Consider the following 16,268-nt stretch of genomic DNA (forward strand, 5'->3'; position numbering starts at 1 on the left):
GAATACAGAGGAAAAAGGAGGATGGTTAAAATTGATTATTTACCACATGCCGGACTTCATGAAAAGCATTTTACTCACAGCAGTCTAAAAGCAAGGAAAATTTATCCCTATTGAAGAATGTGGAAATTAAGACTCAGGTACATTAAACAATATTCACAAGTCATAGAGTGAGAAAGTAATACAGCAAAAGCTCTAATCCATACAACACCCAGTGTTGACTCTTAGAGACAGTTTTCACAGTTAGATGCTTTGTGTTTTTTCTAAAATTCTACCATAGAGAGATAAAGGCCAAAGGCCAGTAAGTATAGACTACATAGGGAAAAGTAATACATGAATTTAGACTTTAAAAAGTAAATTCAATTACTTTGTAATATCATTATTGGCATAGGATGCATTATTTTTAGTTTATATCCGAAACAATAATGTATATATGACAAGTGTAGGCAATAGAAATATTTGAAATGGGAACATATGGACATTTTTATAATAGATGTGGATGAAGCGATATGAAGTTGATAAAACAAAGTTTAATGAAGGGGAACAATACAATGGATAGAACATATACAAGATTTAAAGAAAATATAAAACTCCAATTTTTTCTCTTTAACTGAAGAGGAATAGATTACTTGTAGGACTGGAGCTTTAACTTATGCTATTACAGTTTCTATCAAGTAAGACAATAATTTGTAAGGATGAACAACATTTGAAAAATGTCTACCAAAATGGCAAGAATGAAAATAATCTAAACAGCAATATAGGTTAAATAATTTTAGCTCTATCAAAACTTAGTTTATAATATTTAAACTAGGATTACATCTATATATTAAAATGTATATGATATCTATTTGAAAATTGTTTAAATATTTCAGGTTTTTGGGTTTTTTGAGCCATGCTAATTTGCATGGTCATTTTGACAGTTGCTCTTTCTTAGAGACAGTAAAGTTGGTTTTACAAATATATCATGGCTTGAAAAGATAAGTGGATTATATAGTTGGCAATTTTTTGAAATAAAGGATATAGGATATTTCTGTGAATATATTATTTCCTAGGAACAATTTTTTATTTTAAAAATTTTATTTCCACAAGGGATTGAAGAGATTTATTTTTGAAATTATATAATGTACTATATAAAATGTAAGTGATATAATAAATGAGTCCATAATTTTTTTTTTTTACTTAAAACAACTTTTTCACCAGTAGTATCATGCTGATGTAATAACAGGAGTAAGCATTCGCAAATGGCTGTGAACAAAACCATTACAGGTTATTTTGAGTAAGAGACAAGCATATGTGGTTAGCGAATATGAAAAATAGGTGATTAGTTTTGAATGAATGACATTTTGGGTTTGCAAAAATAAAAATACTTCTCAATTCTCATTTGTAACAACATTTAAAAATATGTTTTTTTTTTAAAAGCATGGTTCAAAATTCAGTTTAACAAATTATTTTTTACTCCCATGTATCTTGCACCCTGTTAGTGTGCCTAAGATTTTTCTGCCCTCAAGGTGTTTTCAGTACAGAAATTATTTTACATAAATTTAAGGCCAAAGAAAATGTCTTATGGTAGTTTGAGTAATGTTTTATGAAAGAATAATAAAGAGAGGCATTACTTCTAGTGAGGGAAAATTGAGAGTGGGAAATGAGATTTCATATAGGCAGGAAGAGGAGATAGATAGTACCTTTTAGATGAAGAGAAGTTTTATCAGTGGCTCAGTAATATTAAATTTGTGCATTAAGTTTTAGGACTTTGAGAATCGTTTGTCTGCATGGAGCATAGAGGAGAGGAGGGGTGGGTTGGAAAGTCTGTAATCAGAGGCTGAAGCTAGATTGTGGAAGACTTTAGAACTTCATTGCTTCTATTGATATGGATTTCTAGTTCATATCTCAGTCTCCAGAAATAAAAAAAGTAAAAGTAAAAAGTTTCCAGATTCATTTAGACAAGCAAATGAACAAACAAAAAATCACTTAAGTTTTCTTGTGTTTAGGACAATAATATAAACTCTTGGGAAAGGTAAGACCTCCTTTGGAAAATTGAAAGGAAAGGATGCTCAAAATGTATATGTGACATGACATTATTGATATATTAAGAACAGAGTGAAATTGAATAACTGCATTTTGAAAAGGTTGAAACTTGGTTTTAGATGTGATTGAATACATCAGAGAATTTGGGAATTAGTGGTCGTAATTCTTACCACTATGTTACTAGTGTATTCTCACTGTCTGATGTCAAGAATTATATGTCTACGTAATTGACAACTTTTAAAAACTTTATCCAAAAAGTGTCCCTTCCACTTTTACCTGCCAAGCTAATACACTAAGATAATAAAATTATGATTGTCTAGCAGAGTAGCTAAGTGTTATGATAATCAATGAAAGAATGTTGCCTGACTAAATTTTTTTGCATAGCGCTATAGAAGTTATAAGGTTTTTTGGCAAACGTTAAGTATAGGCATATGCTGTGGCTTTTCTCTTTGCTGTGTATTAGTAATAATTGGTTAATCATTAATCTTCCTCTGCAAACTGAAGGACCCATTTCAATTTGGAAAGTCTCTTGGGACAGTCTGGTAGTCTTTAAAAAAGAAGTCATGTTTTTAATGCTAATAAGAAAACAAAGAAACATGCAAGATATTGCTCATACAGCAATTTTATACAAAAGAAGAAATTAAAAAATATATATCTCCTGGGTTTATTCTTGTGATATGAAAATTCTGTGAACAAAGCTATATACATTTTCTTGAAACATTGAACTGTCATGTTTACTACTTACCTTTTGGTATTTTTTTCATTCAACGTGTTTTAGCCAATATATAGCGTTGTAAAGAGGAAAATGCACTTATAATAGGAGGACCTGTAGTTAGACGTGATATTCAAAATCTTTATTATTACAGATTGAGCATACTTCAGTGAAACATAGCAGACGGAATGCCATATTGGGGCATTCTGGCTTAATAGTAACTCTAATAATAAGACACTGCTGACAATCATAAAAACAAAATGCTTTTTATAATATAAAAAAGGAATTTTGTGATTAAAAGACCTGTCATTTACTCTACAATTTAGTATTTATATTTAATATTGCTTCAAATTCAAAAGCTGTTTGGCTTTTTTTTTTTGATACTGTAATTAAACACATAAGTGATTTGAGTAACCACATACTGGTTATTAAGAGTACTTATACCTGAATGAAAGCTACTAGTTAAAATGTACATTTTATAATGACAGTAATTCCATAAAATATTAATTTATACTTAAAATTGCATATAATCAATGTTAATGGATGCAACTTGATTTTTAAGTACTCCATCAACTGCTGTGAAAGATTAACCTAACCATTTATTTTTAATCTCGGTAATATTTGAGCAAGAAAACGAAAGACTTTCTTGTTCTGTATATTTTTTCCCCATTCACTTCTTTTGGCTACTAGCAAGTAGTTAGGTTTTAAAAGTTCATCTTTAATGTACATATTATGGATCATATCTCTGTTTCATAGTTGCAGTGGACATGGATATGGGTATTCCAGTATACAAACCTGAATTTCCTTTTCAACAGTATAGTGTACTTTATCAAAAATTAAAGGAAAATTGAATCTTAGGAGAAAAAAAGTGCTACTGGATATTAGGTTGCATTTTATGTTGAGAATTAGATATTGGAAAATTTTGTGTTTCTCAGATGCCAATTATTGGTTTTAAATATCATATAATATGTATATATTTATTGCATACTGTGATTTAGATGATCACTAGGGCTTGAGTAATGCAAGACCGTACAAAAAATCTGTGATCTATTGAACATAGTGGATTGCTATTAGGAAATTCACCCAGAGATAGTTACGAAAATAAGGATTCATGTGCAAATAATTTAGACATCCATGTCTAAATAAAAGCTGTTAGTGACCCTAGTAACCATGAATTTTATAATAGATACAGGAATACATATAAACTGTAGAAAGATTCTTCATTCAGTAAATCAGAGCATATCATTTCCTAAAATGATTGTTCCAAAGACAAAATATATATATATATGGAAGAGAATAGAATATCTACTAATAATTAATTTCTATATTTGTATTGTTTTTTCTGTGTTTCAAATAGTAAGGACCAATTTATCCTTTTACCTGACTTTCATATTGCATTTTATTCATTTTATAATACATTGAAATTATTTAAAACTCCCATGCATGTGTTTGAGTTCTGAAAATATAAACTTTGTTGATAATTTTTGTTGTTAAAAATGGATTGTTTTAGTTACTGTTTTTAAAACTATCATCTAAATAATTTTTCATCTGAGAAATTTTAGAAACGTAATTTTCTAAGCATAGTATTATTTTCAACCATCTTGTTTCATATTTCGAAGAAATGCATTAGGTTTTGTAAGTTGAGCCATTTGAAAATTTTATGGATAGATTTGGACTTGAATATCTGTTTTATAGAGATACTGGCACAAAGGACGTATCTAAATGCACATTTCTTTAACATTAGTGTATATAAGCCATGTGGTGGTTTGAAGCTGTATGTATCCCAGAAAAACATGTTCTTTAATCTATTCCTGTGGGTGTGAGCCCATTGTAAGTAGGTTTTTTTGAAGAGGTTACTTCAGTTAAGGCATGCCCCATCTCAGTCCTGATGAGTCTTAATCCTATCACTCGTGTCCTTTATAAGAGAATGAAATTTAGACACAGAGAGAAAAAAGCAAGGGAAGCAAGGAGCTGAAAGCTGTGAAACCTGGAGCAGAAGGGAGAGACCAACCGATGCTGCCATGTGCCTTGCCGTGTAGCAGAAGAGCCAAGGATTGCTGGCAGCCACTCTTTGGAAATAAAGGATTGCCTTGATGATGTCTTTATTTTGACATTTTCCTGGCCTCAGATTGTAAGCTAATAAATTCCCATTGTTGATGACAAGTCATTTCGTGGCATTTACTGGAGCAGCCTAGGAAACTAAAACGAACAATGTGATGGTTGTGTGTTGTTAATGCTCATCCACATAAAGAGATAGCACCCATTTTATTAGATTACTATGAGGATTAAATGAGTTAATACATGTAAAGAACTGGAAACAGTGTCTGACTAAGTAAGCAATATGTAAGTTATTATCATGATCATCATTGTTTTTATTATTATTATTAGGGGTACTGTGCTGCCTTGAATATTTTGCAGAAATGAAATGGGTATCTTCATGTAGACATTTTGCTTCTTTGCTTTTTCTTGAATCATGTTTTCATTGCATATTACATGCTTTCTCTCCAGAACACAAAAATTAATTACATTTTCAACTGTCACAGATATTATATAATTGGCTAAAACATTTGCTTACATAGGTTCACAAATCGTGGTTTTACTAAGTTCCCCTAAATTTCTGTTTTTTTTTTGCAATGAGTACTGAAATTTCCACTTTCTTTTCAATTCAATCACTATCAGTAGTGGTTGGCTTTATTTCAAAAACCTATTTAATCTAAAAAGTAAATCAAGTTTTTATGCCTTTGTTTATATGACATCATTGTTTTTCTTCCTTACAAATCAATAAAGAGGTACTTGAGACCTTTTCTGTGGTGTGCAAGTTGAGCAGTAAACCATGACATTCTCAGGATCTCTTAGAATCTATTTCCATATAACTTGACTTCACAGGAGGCACTGGGTGTATTTCTGGCCCAGAATACTAAAATTATCATGTGTAATGGGTCTCAAAAATGTGTATGTTCTTTGTCAATATTTCTTGACAATAATTTAAGATTTAGTGCATTCCTTTTTGAACTTATTGGTATATTTTTCCTTTCAAATTGATTCTGAGGTACACCTAAAAAATGAGTGACTATATTAGAAAAAAAGAGAACAGAGAAATAACTAAGGTATCGGATAGGACTATTGCAGCAAAAACAAGCCAACCTAGAATTTAGAGGCTTAAAACAAAACACATTTGCTGTTGCTCACGTGTCTATGGATAGTATGGGCCTAGGTGGTCCTTCTGGTTTGGGCCAAGCCGGGATGATCTGGTTCGGCTTGTCTTCCGTTAGTTGGCAGGTCTCTTGGGGGTAGACAAGTTTAGAATGGCTTTCGCTGAGGTGGCCCTGCTACACAGCCTACGGAAGGCTACTCTGGACTTGTTCACATGGTGAAGGCAGAAATCTGATCAAAAGTGAAAGTCTCTGTGATGGTTAGGTTCATGTGTCAACTTGGCCAGGTAATAGTGCCTAGTTGTCTGACCAAGTAAGCACCGGCCTAACTGCTACTGCGAGGTCATTTCATGGACTTTAATCATCAGTCATTTGATTGCATCTATGGCTGATTACATCTATAATCAACTAAGGGGAGTGTCTTCTGCAGTGAGAGATGTTAAATTCAATCAGTTGAAGGCTTTAAAGGAGAAGTGATGACTTCAGCAGTCCGAAGAGAGAATTTTCATCTCTGCTTTGGCCAGCTAGCTTCTCCTAGGGAATTCATCAAAAACCTTCACTGGAGTTGCCAGCTTGCAGCCTGCCCTATATGGAACTTGTACATGTATCCCCACAGTTGCATGAGACAGTATTATAGAATCTCATATTTACAGATATCTCCTGTTGGTTCTGTTTCCCTAGAGAACCCTGAGTGATACACTCTCCAAGGCCTTTAACACAGATTCAAAGGAGGAGGAAATAGAATCCATCACTTGATGGGAAGAGTTAAAAATTCATATTGCGAAAGTAGAAAATATGGGCCACTTTTCTAATCAGTCATCCATATCATATCATAGATATTTTAAAGCTATAATGAATTGCATAGTAAATACAAGAAAAAGGTTAAATTGACCAACCAATGGAAGAGAACCTGAAAAAAAGAACTGAACATACATAAGAATTAAATATGTGATAAAAGAATTATTCAGCTAGGTAAGGGATTAATTGTAAAAAAAAGCTGTTCGTCCAAATAGCTAAAGATTTTGAAAGAAAATGCTGTAAATTCTTATTAACACAATGTAAGATAAAATACAGGCTATTTTTGCTTTCCATTTCCTCACCTATTTATTTGGTGGCTTGTTAAACCAATGTACAATTGCATTTTATACCCAGCTTGATCTTGTTTTTTATTTGTTGCTGTCAGTTATTAAAACATTTTGTCAGGCAACCTGTATCAAACCTGTATCAAAACTGTTCACCATACCACAAAATAAATGGTGTAAAAAGAGGCCACAATGGAGTTTCAGAATAAACTCAGTTCATGGTTTGCAATATAGAGAATGTTTTGCCTGCAAGGGTCTCCAATATAATATACAAATACTTCTTGCTGAAAGTATGTAAGTCTATACACAGAGAAAACAAAACAAAAACATATAACATACATGTTACTGACCTATAACCACGCATGTTGCACAAAAAATAAACCAAAGCACAAATAAATTCTAAACAGAAAAATCAGTTTCAAGACAAATGCTGTTTCCATGGGAGAGACAAAGAAGAAAACCACAACCAAGGTCTACAAGATTGAAAACTAAGAGGTTACTATCTGTAAAAGATAAAGAGGTCATCGGTACATCAATCATACTACTTTAGTAATCAACCTGTTTTTGCAACAATGAACAAAGAGATAAAATTTACCTTTTTTTCCCTTCTCATATTTCCCTGCTAAATATGTGGTGAATGACAGGGGGAATAATGATTCTGCTGCTATGGGAAAATTTGGAGGGAACAAGCAGAAAGCATAAATAGATGATTTGAGTACAATGGAAAATTATCTAAAATTAAGGTAAAATAAGCAATGGGGAAGAACTTTGTGATGAATTGAATATTGATAGCTACAGTTTGAGTATTTTTACTCTGCAGTAAGAACCATGCTTAAGCTTTTTATCTACTTTTTTTCATTTAGTCCTAATAATGTCTATATGAAGTAAATATTATTAACACCATTCTATGATGAAAAAACTGAACCTCAGAGAAGTTAAGTAACCTGTTCAAGGTTTTGGTGATATTACTGGTGTTTAAAACAGGGTTATCTCACTCTGAACCCAGGATTCTCAGCCGTTTCTGTCTACGTATAACCAAGTATTGATTTTGAAAACAGTGATTGTTGCTGTGGAGGGTATAAAATAACCTGTAGGCTGTGCAAATGCAGCCTTACCCTAGTGTATTAGTTAGGGTTCTCCTTGGAAACAGAATCAATGAGAGATGTCTCTTATTATCAAATTGTAAAAGTGACTCACGCAACTGCGGGAGCGCACGAGTCCAAATTCTGCAGAGCCGTCAACAAGCTGTCAACTCTAAGGACGACGTCCGATGAACTCCTTGGGAAACGAACCGACAACTTTGACCAACTCCTCAGGAAACGAACCGGCAACTTTGAAGAACTCCTCAGGAAATGAACCAACAACTTTGACGAACTCCTCAGGAAACGAACTGGCAACTTTGACGAGCTCCCCAGGAAAAGCTTCACTGAGCAGCTGAAGAAGAAGTGAAGGTTCTCTAACTGTCCGGCTTATAAGCCTCCAACTGATCACCCGGACCAAATCTAGCCAATTGCATTCTCTCACTGTGGAAGCACGCCCCTTGATGAGTCATCAATCAGCTGCAGTCAATTGACTGATGATCCGACAAACCAACCAGCCTCAAATAGCCTCACAGGAATCGTCAGGCCAGTGCCCGCTTGACCAGACAGCTAGGCCACCTAGCCAAGTTGACACATGAACCCAACCATCACACCTAGTTATAATGTTGTTAGAATGACACAGGTTTTGTGTAAAAGTGTATGTGGTTATTGAAAAGTGCTGAAGATGATTCATCTTTGGAGACAAAAGGATATCCCCAAGCTAAGGATGCTTAATTGTGAAGCACAGTTGTTTAGGTAGTGGCATAAGAATGTTCAGTACATGTTTATAATGTTTGGATATTGTTTCTCTTAGAAAGGAACAAGCATTCCTTTAGCATATCTCTTTTAGTTTTATGCCTTTGTGCAGCAATTATAATTATGTGTGTGTGTGTGTGTGTGTGTGTGTGTGTATCTGTGGGCTAGTTAAGTATAAAATATAGACTAGTCCAATAAAAAGTAACTTAAAGAAATAAGTATGTTTGAAAACTTAGAGTATCTGCCATTCTCAATCCATCATCCAACTAAAATGTCTAACCAGCAGGTTTGCAGGTTTGTTGCTATCAGTGTTATTAGACACAACATCCTGCTTGCCACAACATCATGCTTGCTCAGTCATATCTTATTGGGACAGTGGTGGATGCCTGATCTAAAGGCATCAGTCCATTGACTGATCAGCTACCTGCCACCTCTCATATATTCATTCCCATAAATGACTAAACCAATCAGATTCCTCTTTTAAGAGTTTAGGATTTTTAAGTTAAGAGCCCTGGGGAAATAGCAAGCTTCTGCCATAAAGGTACACTGAAAGGTACATGGAAAAGGGTTACAACAGAGGCAGTATTATAAACCAAGTTGTGTACAAGTAAAAGGTGTAAGCAGAAAAAAAGCATCAAAGGGCGACCAATCAGTTTTAAGAGGAGAACATAGCAGATGCAGAGAGGAAGCCATGAAAAAAGGAGAGGTTGGGGTGGTTAGTACCTCTAGAGCTATGTAGGTCACTGCTCAGGTTGCTGCTGAATCTACAGATCCAGTTCACAGATATTATTAAAATGCACTCTTTTCACTTGAGCTGCCAGATTTTATCCCCCCAAAAATAATTTTAGAAAACAGTGAAACACTGACATTTTGAGGCAGACCAGGAAACATGAAAGGCCATGAAGGGTAGAATTTCCTTGAGGAATCTACAGGAACATAAATCATCTGGAGCTGCAGGGTTTCATTCATCAACTCAGAGGTAAATGACCTCCCCTGCATGCAGACAAACAGGTGAATGCATATGCATAATTTATTAGAGTCCATAAATTTAAAAATATTTAATATCTGATCAACTGTAATCTGTGTCACTTCTCTCTCCACAATCTCAGAATATTCCCTCATTTACAGCATCCTTTGCAAAGAAATTAGATTGTTGCCTTAACTGAAAAAATACGATATATTAGAAAATGATGAATTTCGTTCTATGGCAAGAAAGAGAAGTAACAGAAAAACAGGTAACAGTGACTTAGGAAGTCATATGTGAAGTATTTACTGATACCCAGTTGCCTGTGAATATGTAATTAGTTTCATATTCACTGGGCAGCTGGGTAATATGTATATAGATTTTATTTTTCCAGTATCTCTTTCATGTATAGCCTTGTTTATGTTATCTTTCCTTTTCAGGATATTTTTAAAACTAGTATGGGCTTCTTTAAGCCAATCCCCCTTGATTTATATTATGAAGTCTATTCTTTATTCTCTTCAGTTTTTACATTGTTTCTTACAAAGATTTAACTTCCAGCCTCCTGCTTCCAAGAGAATCTTCCGATTTTTTCTTTTAAAATGAACTCCATATTGTAAATTTTAAGCTAAGTTTCTGGTATTTATTAATTGTTTTAGCCAAAGCCATTTATAAATGAAAAAATGTACATCTAAATCAAAAGCAAGTATATACAAATGTTGAATTCTCTTAGGAAACCCTAAACATGAGAAAAAAAAATTATCCTAGAAATTGTTTGCTTGTTTTAAGAAGCAGAAAATGTGGTGGTACTTTGAAAGTGTTTGAACTCTTGTTTTGAGAGGGAAAATGAAGTTTAAATTATAACCAAGCAAAATTTGATTGTTAGTTAAATATTTAACTAGATGAAACATGGTAGACTAGATGGTTTTGAACTATTTAGTTAAGTTTGTTTTTGTAAGTGACTAGTTCACTCTTACACAACACAGCCAATTGCCAAATCCTGTTGATTCTATCTCCTAAAGTTCTTTCAAATCAGTTTCTATGACCAGTGCATCAGATTGGTGCGTCATCATTTCTCCTCCAAATTATTGATTGTGTCCTAAACTATTTGTCTGCTGGAGGACTTTCTCCAGTCCTGTAGCAAGCCATGGCCTGAGCAAAACAGGCCTGCAGATCTTTGGTGCACAGCAGTCTTCATGACCAAGGCAGCTAAATGTTTAACCAATTGTCTTTGTAAGCCAGTAAGGAGAAAAAGGGTAAATTGACCTTCAAATGTAACTTTATGGGTAACAGGCAGGAAGTGAGAGACTCTTACTCTCACAAAAAGAGCAAAATGTAATTGTTCAAGTGTTATTCTAGTCCTTCCTGCACCATCCCTCAGGTCAAAGTGACCTGTTTGTGCATCCATGCTCCCCCCACCTTTAGGAATGTCTTTGTCTAAAACCCATATAAAATGGCTTGCTGTTCTCTGAATCGTGTGGCCAATTTTCTGTGCAAAAGCGGTACCTGCCCGGTGAGAGAAAAGCTGTTTAAATTCTGCCTCCCTGTGAGTAAACCCTAAATAAAGTTCGTGTTTCAGCAGATGCTGGGTGTTTTCTTTGGTCTTTTGACTGTTAAAGCCCCCTCGGGCTGTGACAATTGGTGAGCCAGCCAGGAGACCACAGGGGCCCCTGCTTCTGCAGGCATGAACCTGGAGAAGGGAGAGACCCTGGGGGGGATACTGGGGTGGCCTGAGACTTCAATTTGGGGAGGGTAGCTACCCTCCTGGATGAATGGGGCCCACCGAGGGACCATGGAGGCGTGTGCACCTCCCCGGTGGGACTGTTAGATATCCTGTAGCAGGTGGTAGGTGCCTCGGGAATCCAGAAAGATAAGAAGGGCTGCCAGATTGTGGCTGCGGTGGGATGGCTGTTGTTAGAAGCCTTACATGCCGCTACTGAGGAAGCTTTGGAAGCAAAGGCAGCCATACGCCACCTGAAGGATAAACTAAAACTGGAAAAGAATGTGAGGCTGGCACAAGCCAAGCTGAGGGATGCGTTAAATGAAAGGTTAAAGTGAGTAGATGAAAATTTAGCCACACTTGCATGCCGTTATGCTAAAGTGAAAGGGCGCAAGCTGCACAAAATGCAAGTCAGACGCATTCTATCCTCGCCTGACTGGGATCCTAAGGTTTGGGACACTGTGGATTTCTCTTCAGTGGAAGAGTTACAGTCAGAATGGGAGGTTGAAGAGGAGCATAAGCTTGTCTGTCCTTTGGTCTGGTGCAAGAGTAAATTAGAATGGCCAGTAGGCTCTACTGAAGGAGGGGAGGGTGAAGTAGAGCGGGCACCTGATGAGCCAGAGGTGCTTGTCACATCATGGGAATTCTCCCCAGCAGAATTGAGGGATACTGGGAATCAGTATTGACAAAAGCCTAGAGAGCCATTAGTAAAGTGGTTGCTACGACTATGGGATGATGGTGCAGACAGCACTCGGCTCACTGGGTGGGAAATGAGTAAGTCAGCCACCATTTCCATTCACCCCTCCCTACGCCAGTGATTGTTCTCACTTGGAACTACCATAGAGACTCATTCACTTTTTCAGTGGCTAGTCAAACAATGTAAAATTGTGTGGCCACAGGAAGGAGACTTACCCGACACCCTGCTATAATAGAATAGCATAGAGGAGCTTTAGGATATACTTCGGGGTTTAGGTATGAAACATTCAGTTTATGCAAATGAAACTGTGGGACCAGATGATGTCACTTTCACTCAAGGGTTGTGTGGAACCATTCTGCACACGGCCCCTAATCAATGGTATGGAACTTGAATGCTCCTCCTCAAGCCCCTGATAGGAAAGCTTCTTGTGGAAGTTGCCCAAGAGATTGTGGAGTTGGGAGAAATGGACCATCTGTAGGAAAACAAGGCTGGGGTTAGAGCAACAAGGCAGGTTCTCAGAGAGCATGATGGGCCAAATAGGGTGTCACGTAAGCAGATGTGGGCAGATCTCATAGAAGCTGGAACAGAAATAGAAGAAATTGATGGGCAGCCAAATACTGTACTGGTTAAACTGTGGAGTAAATTGCCCAAAGAGCAAAGGTTTACTAAGCAGGAAATTAAACCTTCAGGAAAAAAAGTTGCATTAGGCTATCAGGCATGTGGTACACGAACAGAGCCCTCTGCTCCAGCAGCAGAGGAGGTTTGGGAGGCCCTATTTCCCCTGGATTAGGGGTGAGGCCAAGATCCCCAGATAAGAGCAGTTACTGGGAGCACTGGGGATTGGAGGCCACACATTGAATTAATTATTTTTTGGTCTCCCACTAATGAACATAGAGTTTTAGCCCTTGTAGACACAGGAGCAGAATGTACCCTAATATATGGGAGGAAACCATGAAGTGGAGGCCCCCACGCTAACTATTGCTGGTTATGGGGGCCAAGGAGTTAAAGCAACTCAAAAATCGGTTTTAATGCAAATTGGCCGGCTACTTCCCCAAACTTACACAGTATATATATCCCCTATTCCAGAATATATACTGGGGATTGATATTCTGCAGAATATCACCCTGCAGACCACTATAGGGGAATTCTGCCTCCAGTGTCGAGTTGTAAAAGCAGTCCTGAGAGGACACGCTAAATGGTCACTGGTAAAGGTTCCTCCTTCTAGGCGCACAGTTGCCATTCGCCAGTACAAGTTACCTGGAGGGCACCAGGAAATTAGAGCTTCCATAAAGGAGTTAGAAAGGGTGGTGTGATGGTTAGGTTCATGTGTCAACTTGGCTAGGTGACCTAGCTGTCTGGTCAGGTGGGCACTGGCCTGATGATTGCTGTGAGGATATTTGAGGCTGGTTAATAAACCAACGGGCTGGTTTGTTGGATCATCAGTCAATTGACTGCAGCTGACTGATGACTCATCAAGGGGCGTGCCTTCCACAATGAGAGAATGCAATTGGCTGGATTTGGTCCGGGTGATCAGTTGAAGGCTTATAAGCCAGACGGTTAGAGAACCTTCACTTCTTCGGCTGCCCAGTGAAGCATTTCCTGGGTAGCTCGTCGAAGTTGCTGGTTCGTTTCCTGAGGAGCTCGTCGAAGTTGTCGGTTTGTTTCCCGAGGAGTTCATTGGACATCTTCCTTGGAGTTGACAGTTTGTTGATGGCTCTGCAGAATTTGGACTTGTGCATACCCACGGGTGCGTGAGTCAGTTTTACAATTTGATAATCAGAGACATGTCTCATTGATTCTGTTTCCCAAGAGAACCCTAACTAATACAGGTGGGTATTATCATTCCCACCTATAGCCCCTTCAACAGTCTGGTCTGGCCAGTAAAGAAGTCTGATGGCTCTTGGAGAATGACTATTGATTATAGAGAGCTAAATAAGGTAACCCCTCCTTTGTTTGCAGCGGTGCCGAATATCACCACATTGCTGCAGGATATTAGCACAAAATTAGGCTTGTTTCATTTTGTGTTAGATCTTGCTAATGCCTTCTTCAGCACTCCTCTAAATTCTTCCAGTCAACCTGTGTTTGCCTTCACGTGGGAAGGGCAACAGTGGCTTTTCACAGTGTTGTCACAAGGGTATATTCACAGCCCCACTATTTGGCACAGCCTAGTGGCTAGAGATTTAACAAAATGGATGCTTCCTGATGCTGTCACTGTGTTCCATTATATTGATGATATAATGTTAACTAGCAATTCTCTTCCAGACCTGGAAGAGGCTGCTAAAACAGTGGTGACCCACCTTGAGAGTAGAGGATGGGTGATAAACCAAGAAAAAATGCAAGGATCTGGGTGTTCTATTAAATTCTTGGGTGTTGTCTGGTCGGGTAAGACAAGAACTATTCCTTCTGCTGTTATTGATAAAGTGCAGAATTACCCTACCCCATGTACCCCCAAACAATTAATGGCTTATTTAGGGCTATTGGATTATTGGAGGTTTTTTATACCTCACCGGACACAAATTCTTAAACCTTTGTATTTGTTAGTTCAAAAGGGAAAAACGTGGGACTGGGACATTCCCCAACAGGCTGCTTTTGAGACATCAAAGCGTGCTGTGGCGCAGGCACAAGCCTTAAGGGAGGTGGGTCCTGATATGCCTTGTGAATTGGATGTGGTCAGTACCGACATTGGCTTTGGGTGGGGTTTGTGGCAAAGGCAACATGCTAAACGTGTACCTATTGGATTTTGGTCACAGCTATGGAAAGGTGCAGAGTTTCAATATAGTCCTTTAGAGAAGCAATTGTATGCTGCTTATAATGCCCTATTACAAGTGGAAGGGCTAACTCAAAAATGTCCAGTGACTTTACAAATAGCCGTACCTATACAGGGGTGGATCTGTGACACCGTAAGCAAGCCACTTTCTGGGAGTGCTCAGTTGAGCACATTAACAAAGTGGAAAGCTTACCTACTACAATGCAGTGTTTTCAACAACAGCCCTTTTAAGTGCAGAAATTCATGAAATCCTGGGACCAGTCTCCTATATAGAAGAACAGTTTATCTTGCTACCTCCCAGCCTTCCTGAGGTAGCTCCTCCCTCAATGCCCACCGTTGATGGACAGGGAAGTATACCTGACTCTGCTTGGTATACAGATGGGTCGGCACTTGGGCAGCCAACTAACTGGACAGCAGTGGCTGTACAGACGAGCCCTGATACCGTCTGTTGGGAAACAGGAACTCTGCAAAGCAGCCAATGGGCAGACTTATGGGCAGTGTGGATGGTGATTGTCCATGAGCCGGGGGATGCCTTAACTGTACAGATAATTGGGCTGTTACAGAGGCCTGACGGTATGGATGGCTACATGGAAGTAAGAACAATGGACAGTGGTTGGTCGCCCCTTATGGGGGAAAGAAATATGGGAAGACATCTGGACAGCCTGCCAAAGGCTTAAGATAACAGTTTTCCATGTATCAGATCATAATGCTGACTCTTTGCCTGGGAACATCGAAGCAGATGCCCTGGTGAAAATCTGCAGCTTGGCACCAACAACACATGAAGCAGCTGAATGGCTACATTGGAAAACTGGGCACCAAGGGCACTTAACTCTGTGGAAACTGGCAGAACAGTTCTAGTTGCCCCTTACTTGGCAGGAACTAAAAGAGGTAGCAGGTGCCTGTTCTTGCTGTTCAATGTGACGGCCCAGAATGCTTCCTCACCAACTTGGACACATCAGCTGGGACCAAATTCCTGTTACCTGGTGGCAAATAGACTACATCGGGCCGTGTCCTGTGTCAGAAGGTGCAAGGACTTTTATTAGCTTTCCCAGTAGGAAAAGCCAACCAAAAAGCTACCATATGTAGTTTAGAAAAGTTAAGTACCTTTTTTGTGGTCCCCACACATGTAGACAACGATAGGGGGACCCCCTTCACTGGGCAGTTAACCCAAGCCTGGGCTACAGAACATGATGTCCTTTGGATGTTTCACTTGCCCTGTAACCCCACAGCAGCAGGGTTAATTGAAAGAATAAATGGTCTTTTAAAGGAACACTTAAAGGATGATAAAAACTCTCTACAACAGTGGATTCGATGACTGCA

General features: G+C 37.9%; 1 protein-coding gene and 1 long non-coding RNA gene across 2 annotated transcripts in view; one reads left to right on the top strand and one right to left on the bottom strand.

Moving 5' to 3' along the window:
- The window catches only part of LOC119532039, a 50,967-nt gene extending 42,762 nt beyond the window's left edge, over positions 1-8,205 (bottom strand). The window contains exon 1 of the long non-coding RNA XR_005216469.1: positions 8,166-8,205. This is a non-coding gene — a long non-coding RNA (uncharacterized LOC119532039). The remainder of the gene's footprint in view (positions 1-8,165) is intronic.
- The window catches only part of EPHA6 (EPH receptor A6), a 1,002,097-nt gene that overhangs the window by 72,294 nt on the left and 913,535 nt on the right, over positions 1-16,268 (top strand).

The sequence above is a fragment of the Choloepus didactylus genome, chromosome 1, assembly GCF_015220235.1.
Source record: "Choloepus didactylus isolate mChoDid1 chromosome 1, mChoDid1.pri, whole genome shotgun sequence".
Classification (NCBI taxonomy): domain Eukaryota; kingdom Metazoa; phylum Chordata; class Mammalia; order Pilosa; family Megalonychidae; genus Choloepus; species Choloepus didactylus.